The sequence below is a fragment of the Silurus meridionalis genome, chromosome 17 (genome assembly GCF_014805685.1).
Source record: "Silurus meridionalis isolate SWU-2019-XX chromosome 17, ASM1480568v1, whole genome shotgun sequence".
NCBI lineage: Eukaryota > Metazoa > Chordata > Actinopteri > Siluriformes > Siluridae > Silurus > Silurus meridionalis.
In genome coordinates, this window is record NC_060900.1 from 4,366,374 (window position 1) to 4,379,172 (window position 12,799).

Consider the following 12,799-nt stretch of genomic DNA (forward strand, 5'->3'; position numbering starts at 1 on the left):
TCCATTTTTTCAACATTTAAATCTAATTTTTGTACACATTTTTTATTACACATGTTTCTTCTGGATAATCTGGTTTCCTCCCCAAAACATACACTGTAAATGCCCCTATAAGTGTAAAAAGTGTGTGTAAAAATGTGTGTTTGTGTATCTGTGATGTGCCTTGATGGACTAGCATCTCCTCCAGCATTCCTCTCTGCCTTGCAGGGTAAAGCGCTTACTGAATAAAACATTTATGATTTCTTTGAACACCATGTAAAGGTCAACACTATAAAAAAAATAAATCAATACCGTTCAGAAACGTGTTAGCCTGTTAGCGTGTTAGCCTAACCCCTCAGAAAACAACAAAACAAAAATTTGCTCATAAAACTATAACACAACCCGTTTAGAAAAACTACTGATAGAGCAATAATTAAGTCTAATTTTTGAGCAATTATTTATATATTCAAATTTACCAAACTTTAGATCTCTTTTATGCCCCTGTTTCTTCGGTCAGTTAGAGACACAGATAGTTCAGGTATCTCACCTTGCCTTAGTGATGAGAGCTGAGAGAAAATCAACACTGCTCACATATCTCCAATCTGTCAGAAAGAAACTCTACAGCAATCACTAGTAAAAAGGTGCTACAAGACAAGATGATTTATCTATGACTATAGCAAAGACTGTAGTCCAAAATAACTAAAGTATTGTATATTAAAAAGTATTTTTTAAGCTTATGAAATTAAGGAAATGTTATGTTTTTCTCAAAAAGCCTGAGACTTCACCTTTTTGCCCAACATTTAATCTCTGTAAGTTTTGATGATCAATTAATTAATAACAAGATGCCCTGTACATATCCAATATTCACCATTAGCTAGAATTTGACATGTTAATTGCAACAAAAATAGCTAATCTTCTATTAGCAGAGCAAACAGAATAATTACATTTAAACATAGTTAGCAAATTTAACAAAAGAGTGCAGAAAGCTTTAATATTACACATTACAGATTTTTTTAAACATAGTGGAAGTGTCCAGTTCAGTGTCTGAGTAATAGATGGGGTCATAATGGTCATGTACACTTCAATATCTGAGTTTAGAGTTCAGTAAGTTGACAGCTGGTTTTGAGAAACGTTTTTTGGAGTCTGCTAATGGGAAAGTGGTGACTCATAGTGTTTGCCAGATAGTGGAGGAATGTAACAAAATGTAATTTCAGTCCATTGGAGTCTATTTAATAGTAATAATGGAAGATAGTAGCTTAGTGGTTATGACATTGGACTTTGGTTCTGGAGGTTGAAATTTTAAATCCAAACCACCATTGCTGGGCCTCTGAGGCCCTTAACCCTCAACTGCTCAAATGTTTACAGAATCTCAGAAAAGCGAGTGCACCCCTCACATTTCAGCAAATATTTTATATTTTTTATATTATAGATTGCATTGGTGCTTACACAAATAATGATACTTTGTGCAACCACCATTGCTATCCAGCACTGCCTTAATCCTCTTGGGCATGGAATTCACCAGAGCTGCACAGTTTGTTGCTGGGATCCTCTTCCACTCCCCTATAATGACATCACGGAGCTGCTTGAAGTTAGACACATGGTGCTTCTTCACCTTTTGCTTGATGATGCCCCACAGGTGCTCAGTAGGGTTCAGGTCTGGAGAAATTTGTTTGGTCCTGTCAGGCAAACAAAAACATGAACATGATGAATAGGACATGCGGCTTTGTATGGTTAAACAACATACAGCTCACTTAGGGTGTACTCACTTTTGTTGCCAGCTATTGTGAAAATAATAGCTGTATGTTCAGTTGCTCTGAAAAAGAGACATCTGCTAAATGTTATAAACATAAATTTAATAATGATGGTATTTGAAAATACTGGCATTGGTACTGATATAGGCAATACTGGTACTAAAGGAACCTGGTATCATATCGAAAAGAAAATGAGTTGTATTGCCTGTTTTCAGTCAGAGGTAGCTCAGACTCAAGTTCCACTATACAGACTAGTGCCTTCTCCATAATCATAAACACACAAGAGAAGAAGAACTGTTTGTGACTTTTTTACTCACTGATAAACTTAATTTAACTTGACTTTCGCATTTTATGTAAAGCATACAGAGCTGAGCACGAAACAAGAAAATGTTTTTCATTAGTAAATAAAACAATTACCCACTAATTAATGTTATTTCCCCGTAACAGCATGCCTGGCAGTCTTTTATTCCTTTATTGCTATTGACTTTATTCCTTTATTATTATTGACTTTAATAGACAATAACCTACACCCTTTGGCACTCGAGGATGTACAGATTCCTGTAAGGATCCTATCAGACCTGGAAATGAGCACTAATAAAGTCTCACTAATATCAATTCGTTAGGATTTACACCAACCAATGAAGGTATAGGAGGGATGTCATAATGGGTTTCTCATTAGCATTCCCACAAATAAACTGTGCCATTTTCTTAACACACCAAATACGTGTCATGTGATACCAATAAACTCATCACCACCATAACAACTCTATGTTTTGGATTTGTTTTCTCTTCCATCATGCACACTGTAAATCAAAGGGCCTTTATTTTCCATTTATTGCCCTTACACCGGGTAAGGCAAGTCCAATAAAAATGGAAGGTGTGGTTTCATACACCTCATGTTGGGAATCCAAGAGCCAGGGGCTTGTGTGATTGGTTGTGAAGCAAATGTTTTATCAGGTATATTTCCAATATATTGTGTGATGTCCATGTGACAGTTTCTAGACAACCCTAAGGAACAAATACACTCTTTTGTGAAAAAATAAATAAATCTAAATCCTACTCTTGACACCAGTGTTACCTAAGGATTTCACAAGATAACTAAAGATTTACTTGTGCAACCCAGACCCCCATATTGCTCAGTGCTTTAAATCAATTACTTCAGGCTCACTGTGTTCAGGAATACACATTCATGCCTAATGCTTTTACAAGCCAAAAGACCTTCCATCCGTCTTATCCAATGTGCGGACCGTCAGCGATGGTTAAATGCCTCCGAGAGACAAATGCTCCCAGTGTGTCTCTCCTTCTGTTATCTCCGTTTTCCAAAACATCTGTCAAGAGAAAGCCTGCTGCTTATCAACAACACTGCCAAGATAACAAAAGGATGCTATTAATACTATACGACACCATGACCTTGGTTCAATTCCGCACACTGGGACTTTAGCTTCTAATTTTAGATTACTGCCATTGAAACATAGTGTTTTTAAACATGATTTTTTTCATAGATACCGTCATACACTATATGAACAAAAGTATAGCCAAATGTGGTTCTTTCTCAAACTATTATCACAGTCAGAGGCAAACAGTTGATGCATGAAATTTTCCATGAGGAACCCATTATCCAGAGCTTAAACAGTGACACTAATTAGGTGAAATAGGAAACAGGTATAGGTGATAAATGTGACATTTGGTTTGTGATGAGATACAGGCTGATGGGTAATTTAGTCCAGAGCCTTAATCCTGACAATATGATTCTTCCCTAAACTGTTACAACAAAGTTGGAGCTACACAATTTAGTTTTCCCTTCATTTAAACTTTAAAACCTAACGCTGTTCCAGCATTACAATGCCTCTCTACACAAAGCCAGTTCTAAGAAGATATAGTTTATATGGGAGAGTGGAAGATCTTGGGTGGCCTGCTATAAAACTCTCACTTCAAACATATTGAACACCTTCAGGGATAAATTGGAACACTGACTGCACCCCAGGCCTTCTCACCTCACCTACATCATTACCTGACTTGACTTATACTCTTGCAGCTGAATGAGCACAAATCTCCACAAGCACAAATACAAAAATTGTGGAACCTCTTCCCAGAAGGTTATTCTAACAGCAAATGGGATCTTAATGTGAAATTTGATCTTAGCTTGAAGTGTCCACAAACTTTTATCCATATGGTTTATCTCAGCACTGAGTGGTCAGAAGGTATTGGTTTATTTTTTACAACAGCATTAAAGAAAGTAAAGTATGAAAAATAGAAGCGTTATAATCCTCGGATTATCCGAGTTGAGATGACGGCTTGATAACTCCCAAACCCAGAAAACAACCTTAAACCTTAGAAACCTGCACTTCACATTTTTACACGTCTACCTTGTCATCTAATCATTTATTTCTTCACAATGAGGCTGTGGATAGAATACATTTTCTAAGGGTTTAACCATGAAGATTAAATGCAACAGGAGATTTTTCCAATCAGCAATCGCTTTCAGTATTCGTAATGCCAGGATTCGTATTCTGGGTCATGTCCAGTTAAGGAAATGTTAAATTGTCAGGAGAGAAATGGTATATATATATATATATATATATATATATATATATATATATATATATATATATATATATATATATATATACAACCTCGTTTCATATCCCAAATGGCTAATTGGGATTTCAGCAAATACGTGCCGACCGCATGTGGTACCCCATGCAGTGTTACAAACTTCTCATGAATATTTCATCTCACAGCCTGACTATGTTCTTTTAACAAGGGGCCAAAGAAAGAGCAGTAGAAAACAAGAATTTTTCTTGGTAGGTCTTCCAACTGCATGCAGCTTGTGGTTAGAACACCATTCCAGTATAACAATTATTATTCTAATTTATTCTCATACAGATCTTGCCATGAGTGAGAAATAAAACACAGAAGAGTCATGTTGTAAGTACAAAATAAGCAACATGCAAATCAATCAATCAATTAAAAAAAAATGTGTAATTCTGAATAAAACCATTTCTCCTCGGATATCCTGGTGAACTTCTACCACTGCGCAATAGAAAGCATCCTGACCAGCTGTGTCACAGTCTGGTATGGGAGCTGCTCTGTTGCAGAGCACAAGGCATTGCAGTGGGTGGTGAAAACCTCCCAGCGCATCACATGGACTCCACTTCCAGCCATGGAGAACATCCAGAAGAAATGCTGTCTGTGGAGCTTGCAGCATTCCTAAGGACTCCTCTTATCCCGCCCATAGACTTCAGGCGTTTCAGGACCAGCCGACTAAAAAATAGCTTTTTTCCCAGAGCTGTCTCTTTATTGAACTCTGCCCCTCGCTGATCTTTCTGACCTTCATACACTGCTACATTTCCCCCCACGCCTCACACTTTGTTATTGCACTAATGGACTGTTTAGACAAAAACTACACTCATTTGCACACTTGCTATTTTTTTGCATTGCTGCTCATTATTGCCTAACTTATCATTGTATATATCCACCCGATTTCTGTTTAAAGTAATAGCAATATATTATGTTCATAGTACATATCCTTTTGTAAATTTCTGTTTATAGTAATAGCCATCTGTATATTATGTTCATAGTACATATATAGTCATCTGTTTATTATGTTCATAGTAAATACACATCTGTAAATTTCTGTTTATAGTAATAGCCATATATTTTGTTTATAGTATATTTCTGTATATTATGTTCATAGTACATACACATCTGTAAATTACTGTTTATAGTATATATCTGTATATTATGTTCATAGTACATACACATCTGTAAATTACTCTTATAATACCATTTTATTTAAATTATGTAACTCATGTAAACACTGTATATCCTGCACTTGCTGTTATTGCACTCTGGTTAGACCTAAACTGCATTTCGTTGCCTTGTACTTTCTACATGTGTAATGACAATAAAGTTGAATCTAATCTAATCTAATTCAATCTAATCTAATCTAATCTAATAATTGTAAGCAATCAGGTTCGATACTTTGACAGCATGGCTGTTTAATTACCCCTAACACTTTTACATATAAGTAAAAGTAAAAGGATTGTTCATGAGTAAAAACAGGATTAAATAATATATATGAAATAAAAAAAATAAATAATAAAAACTTGTATATCTAAGCAAGTTTGTAAAGAATTAATTAACGAATTTACATTAATAAAAATGTATTCAAATATATCTAAGTATACAGTACAGTTGTAGTAGGTTTAAAAATGTTCATGCACTAAACATAAGTTTCATTATTCATAATAGAGTAGCATTAGTATAATCTTTGCTAATGCAGCGAGCATAGGTTTAAATGTTTTCAATACATAAAGCATTTAATTTAGCGTAAGCATTTATATAGTAACTATAACAAAACACTAAAGATATTTGAGGACATCTGTGACATCATACCATTCGATTTTTCTCAGTTTTTTGAAGTTTTAGCAATGGAACTTTAGCTACATTCTGACAAAAACATTTCAAAGCAATTAATGTCTTTGATTAGCGCAATCACAGGTTCAAGTTGTGATTAAATGATTTGTCATAAACATCTGTTATTATATCTAAAATAAAAAAATCCTGCAAACTATACAACCAAGGGTCTTTGAGGACGGAGAGTAAAAATAGTCCATGGAATAATTTCCGCAGCACAGTTACATAACTGCGCTTAGTGAAGAAGAAGCTCTTGAATTTGATTAATTAATAATGTAGCTACATGAAGCAGTATAAAGGGTTCTTCAGTTTGTCTCTTTGGTATGAACGTTTAAAGAAATATCCCTTTGTGAGAAGCCTGTTCTTCTAGAAAAAAACTTTTATGCACAGGGGTATACACTAATACCGTTGATGTAATACTGGAAAAAACATATGATGTGAATCAACTCTTAAATGCTTTCATGTAAATTAACATTTAAAAAAAATCTTTATTGTGTCAGGCTCAAGATTTGTCCTTCCAAAAAAGGGTTGGTTGATGTTATAGTTAAGGTTGATGACAAATAATTCGTCACAACTTGAACCACTGATTGCGCTGATTGAAGGCATTAAGTTCTTTAGATCATTTTGTCAGAATGTAGCTACATTTCTCCAAATTCATACAACTGAAAAAAGGTTTTACTTCGTTATAGTCACTATATGAATGTTTCTGCTAAATTTAATGCTTTAGCAACTTGTAAAATAATGCTAGCTATAACCTTGTTTGAATTTTACTTGACCAGCTGTATTCTACAGCTGTTTATGCTAGCTGATTAGCAACGTTTAAACTCTGTGAAAAGAAATATTTAAACACATGTCTTCATTAACAATGTTTCTGTACTGGAGGTATTAAAAACATTTCAGTTGATTCTAGATGCAGTGCATGTTTACAGTTTTATTAGCTGTATTGGAGATATTTAAACTTATGCTAGCTGCTTGTGCTATGTTTTACCTTATAATAGTAGCATTCCAATATTTACCATTTTGTTCTTGGTTGTACATATGTGGCACATGTTAAAGCCTTTTAAGCCATTAAGCCTATGCTAGCTACTTTGGAAACATTTAAATTAATACCAGCTGCATTAGCAATGGTTACATTTATGCTACTCTATTAAAAATAATGAAAGTTTATAGAATGTTAGTAGCTACAGTGTGAAAATTAAAAAATGATGCTAGCTGCATTATAAATGTTTGCTTTCTGCAGTGCATTGATAAATGTAAAGTAGCTGTCACAGAACTATTAAAATGTATGCTAGCTGAATTAATTTCATTCATGTTTAAATTTATACAAGCTCTATTGAAAATATTTCAAATGATGCTTGTTCTGGTCCATGTTATACTGTCTGTATTGAAAAAATATTTTCAATGATGCTAATTCTATTATTTAAACTATTATTTTTAAACTCATGCTAGCTGTATTAGAAATATCGAAACGTATGCTATCCAGGGTATTAATGTTTTAAATTATACAAGTTGCATTGAAATCATTTAAACATATGTTGTCTGGATTAACAATACTCAAACTTACAACAGCAGAGGTATTAGAGATATTTAAACGGATAGTAAGTGCAGTACATGTTTACATTATGTATTAGCATAAGTTTGAAATATAACTAGCTGAAAAATAAATGCTCAAACATATGCTAGTTGTGTTACAAGTTTAAAGTTTTGCTGGCTATATTAAAAACATTGAAGCTCACGCTACCATCAATACATGTTCAAACTGTTTTTCTAGCTGCAGCTAAAAGCTTTCTTTGTTGCTTTTACTTGCTTGACCTAGGAATTGGTCTGCTTCTAGGAAAATGTAAACACAAAAAAGAGAGCACGTCCTTCAAACTTAATGAGAGTATCTTATGTTTGGAGGACGTACTCCTTTTTTTGTGCTTTCATAAATTGCGCTTTCCTTGTGTTAATTTTAGTTCGTCTTCAGTGAGGATGTGAAGAAAATGAGCTAGTTTGCATAATCTCATGCACAAGGAAGAGAGCTTAGTTACCAAGAACGGCACAACAATATGATTAGCTTAGCCACTAGAGAAGGGAGAAGCGCGTGGAGAATCTTCCTGCGATGTTTTATGTGGTTTTTTTTCACGCTAATTTTTTTTAGCCTCAGCCCAAAATGTGTTTGTTATGTTTTATTTCATTTATTATTTTTTTGCTCTTTATCCAGCATAACCGCTGATCTGTACGGTCAGAGAATCCTATCACTGGATTGCTGTTTTATTTGATCACTCCTTCATGTTCTCTGGGAAAAATATAAGTGAACTACTTTGATTCTGCTAAATAGAACAAAACATGAAAACGTTAAAATGTTAAAACAAAACAAAACTTTAATCATTTAATTGGATAATCACTTTAGCATGTTTATATCTCAAATCCATGGCTGTGACTATTTTTTTCTAATAGCAGCTGAGAAATCCCTAGAGAATATTTAAAGGGTTAACGATAAATACAAATAAACTTCAATTTGTTCTGTATTTATTATTAAATCATGAGTTCCTTTTGGCTGAGATGAATTTGACACAGAGAGAAAATTGCACACTGAAAAACTGTGAAGAGAGCGACAGCAAATGGTGTGAGAATGAAAATAATGGAAAGGAAGGGAGAAGAGAGAAAAAGAAAGATGCAGGCGGACAGACGGGCAGTAGGCAGTAGCTGAAGACAGCCAGATAGAAAGAGAGAGAGAGAGAGAGAGAGAGAGAGGAAGAGTGGGACGACATAAGACCTGATTAATTCATGGCACATTACTGTTTCTGTGTTCACGATGCTCTGTATCATCCTACGAGTCTGTGTCTGATTGCAGCACTGGTCGTTAGCTGAGGCTGTCTTCACACTCATTAGGATCCGAGCGTCCATTTCAAAACATGTTCACACTCTGTGCTGATGAGAGTTTGCACATAAGTACACTTTGCCTGTGTGTGTGTGTGTGTGTGTGTGTGTGTGTGTGTGTGTGTGTTTCATCCTGAACAATGTGCACGTTAATCTTTTTAATTGACGTAATCTTCAACGGAGTCCAGTCATTATTACCCACAATTCCTTTGGACTGCCTGCTGATAGTGATGCCAGCGGGATTAATGCTTCATTCGAATGACCTCAGAATTGCGAGTTAAAATTCTGAAAACTTCCATTACTTCGAACAGACACACAGACACCTCAATATTTTTTATTTTTTTAACCATAAGATTGGTATGTTAAATTAACCTCTACACTTCTGGGAAGATGTTCCACTAGATTTTAGAGTGTGCTTGTGGAGATTTGTGCTCATTCAGCCACAACGGTATTAGTAAAGTTAGGTACTGATGTAGGTGAGGTGAGCAGGCCTGGGGTGCAGTCAGTTTTCACTCAGTTTTCCAATTCATACCAAAGATGTTCAATAGGGTTTAGGTCAGATCTCTGTAGCAGAAGGTCTTCCACTCCAACCTATGTAGATTATATCTTCATGGAGCTGGCTTTGTGCACAAGGACATTACCATTCAGTTTTGGGTCTCCTAGATCAAGTGAAGGAGAAATGCATTCTACTGTTTTCAAAGACATTGTATACAATTGTATGTCTCTAAGTTAATAGTAACAGTCTGGGAAAAAAATTACATACAGCTGGAAAAATCAGGTGTCTCAATACATTTGTCTATATACAGTTGATGTCCTTAAACAGAAAACTATACATTTAAACAAAGTGAAAACAAATACTTGTATATACTGTGCAACTAAGCAGCCATGTTTTTCATTTCCTAAACCTGAGATTGACTTTCTGAGTAGTAGTTCCAACTTTAAGTGTGTATTCATTGTTTGGAAATTTGGAGTTTCAGGTCCCATTTGACCACAGCATTAATCATCATTTTGTCAATACCTTAAGACAGCGATTCATTGTCCAGGTTTCTCATTTGGACACTCTGATTAAATGGATCACTCTGAATATTTAAGTCCAGTATTTTCTGTCTTGACTCTTACTTCTAAATTGGGTTATTCATCGTTACGGCATTGCTGAAACATTGCTGAAAACTTGTGATTAAAGAAAGAGAGTTTGTTCATAGAAGCAATGTCAATCAAATTTGTGTGTTAGGGTGTTCCTTGTTTTTTTCTTGTTGCTTTTTTGTTGTAGTATGCACCTACAGCTCTTCTACTTCATGTGGAAGAGATCTGAGTCACAGCAGGACGCCTTGCAAATCTTCTGCATCGCAGCATTTGAATTATTCCACACTTTTCGAGTGCAAAGCCCACAGTCATTTCTCTCTCTTTCTCTCTTTCTCTCTGCTGTCTCAGATCCAACTGTGGAGCATAAAGGATTCTGAGCAGGCAGTTAGTTAATAGTGTTTGAAAATATTTTTGATTTGCATTATGGAGACTGTCAATGAGACTTCCAGTCTTTATTCCTTTGTACCAACAATTATATAGACAAGGAAGGATGTTAGAGGTCTAAGAGAAGTCATATATACCTGGTTTTGAAGTACCTGGATGTATTGTAAGAGCAAATTTACTATTAACACCACAGGCCAAAAACCAACAAGCTGCAGATTGATGATTAGATACTAACAAGGCTTTGAATGAGTGCATAATTAACCAATTTGGTGGGATAATATATTTGGAGATGAGATCAGTATTAGTTATTAGCATTAGTAAAAGATCACAAGGCATTCAGGCTTAATTTGGAATACTAATATTACAAAAATGATTCACGAGTAAAATTTTAATTTGTCATCTAATGAAAACCTACTTGAATACTTACTCAAAGTACTTACTAAGGTGAGGTCGTGACCTAAACTAGTTTTTTAACAATCTTGAGGTTTAAGTGCTTGTTGGCTGCTTTTCCTTAACTCTGCGGTTTAACTCATACCAACCCATGTCGACTGGATTTAGACTGGGTGATTGTGGAGGCTAGGTCCACTGATGCAGCAGTGTCGCTTTAAAATGCTGTGGTAGCAATGCTGATCAAGTGTGGTTTAAATTTTGATTAAATCTACAACAGTGTCCTTTACATGCTTCACAGTGGCAACCTCACATGCACTAGCCGTCCATTTACCCTCTGTACTTCTACAAAGACACGGCAGTTAGAACCAAAAATCTTAAATTTGGACTCATCAGACCAAAGGACCGTTTACCACTGATCTAATCTACATTTCCTGTGTTTCCTTCCCAAACATGTCTCTTCTGCTTGTTGTACTTTTGCATGAATGGTTTCTTTGCCACAATTTGACCAAGAAGGCCTGTCTCGCACAGTCTCCTCTGAACAGTGGATGTTGGAATATGTCTGCCACTTAAACTCAGAAAAGCCTTTATATTGGTAGTTCTAATAAACTTATCCTTTGCAGCAGAGGTAGCTATTGGCCTTTGTTTCCTGGGACAGCCTTTATGAGAGCCTGTTTTATCATAGCGTTTGATGGTTTTGGAGAGTCTTTAACGTTGTTGAGATTTTCATATCGGATTAACAAACCTTCATTTTTAAAGTAATGATGGATTGTTTTTTTCTCTTAACTTAACTGAGTGTATCTTGCCCTAATATGGATTTGTACAGCAGTTGTATAGCACTGATTGGGCTATTGACTCTAGACAACATGGTCTAAAGCACATTAAGAAGGCAAGAAATGTCACCAATAAACGCTTGACAAGGCACAGCTGTGAAATAAAAGCCATTCCAGGTGACTATGTCATGAATCTGATTAGAGAATGCCTTGAGTTTGCCAAGTTTTTATCGAAGCCAAATGTAGCTCCTGTGGACAATGTCACATAAAGAAAAAGAAAGTGCTAATCTGCAGTAAAACTCTCCATTTAATGCTTTCATTCTGCCTAATCTCCAATCCACAATCTTTGTGTGTGTGTTTGGAATGAAGCATTCTGCCTATGATTGCTAAGATTTGTCTGGAAGTGCAATGTTAGGATGTTTAGGTATTAACTGCTTGACTGCTCTGCATCGTACGCCTTCCAGCTCTTTGCAAGACAGCACAGGAAATGTTGCATTAATCAGCCACAGTCATTTTGGCACACCGGCGCATTTACGATGGTGAACAGCAAAATGAAAGAATCTAAGAGGAACAACATCGACAACAAAAAAAATTATCAGCCATTTTAATAAACACTGAAGCACATTGAAGAATCAAAGCCATCAGCACAACACATAATGTGGTCTATTTTATATATTATATACATTATAAATTATATTATTTCATAGTACAGATGATGAGCTACACAGTAAGGACTTTTCTACCAGCTGTCACATGACAAGATGGTTTATGAAAGCTGGTTTTTTTTTCTTCAACAATCCACCAATTGTGATGAATTACATTAGTTTTACCAGAAAAACTAAACAAAAAATGTTGACAACAAATGCTGTTTCATCGTTCATGCATACATCCACATTTTACATTGAGGTGTTGAAGTAACAGAATGATACTTTCTGAATGATACTTTCTAAATAAAATAACAAGCAAAGATTGTGTACAATATATTGTATATAGGTTTGGGGGTTATATATCTTTAATACACCTTCACTGTAAAGTATAAATGTCTTTTGAATTTTGCTGAATCATGCCTTGTATGAGGCTGTGAAGACACACACACACACACACACACACACACATCTGCATTAGTATGCTTCTGGTAATATATACACTTCATTAGTATAGCTT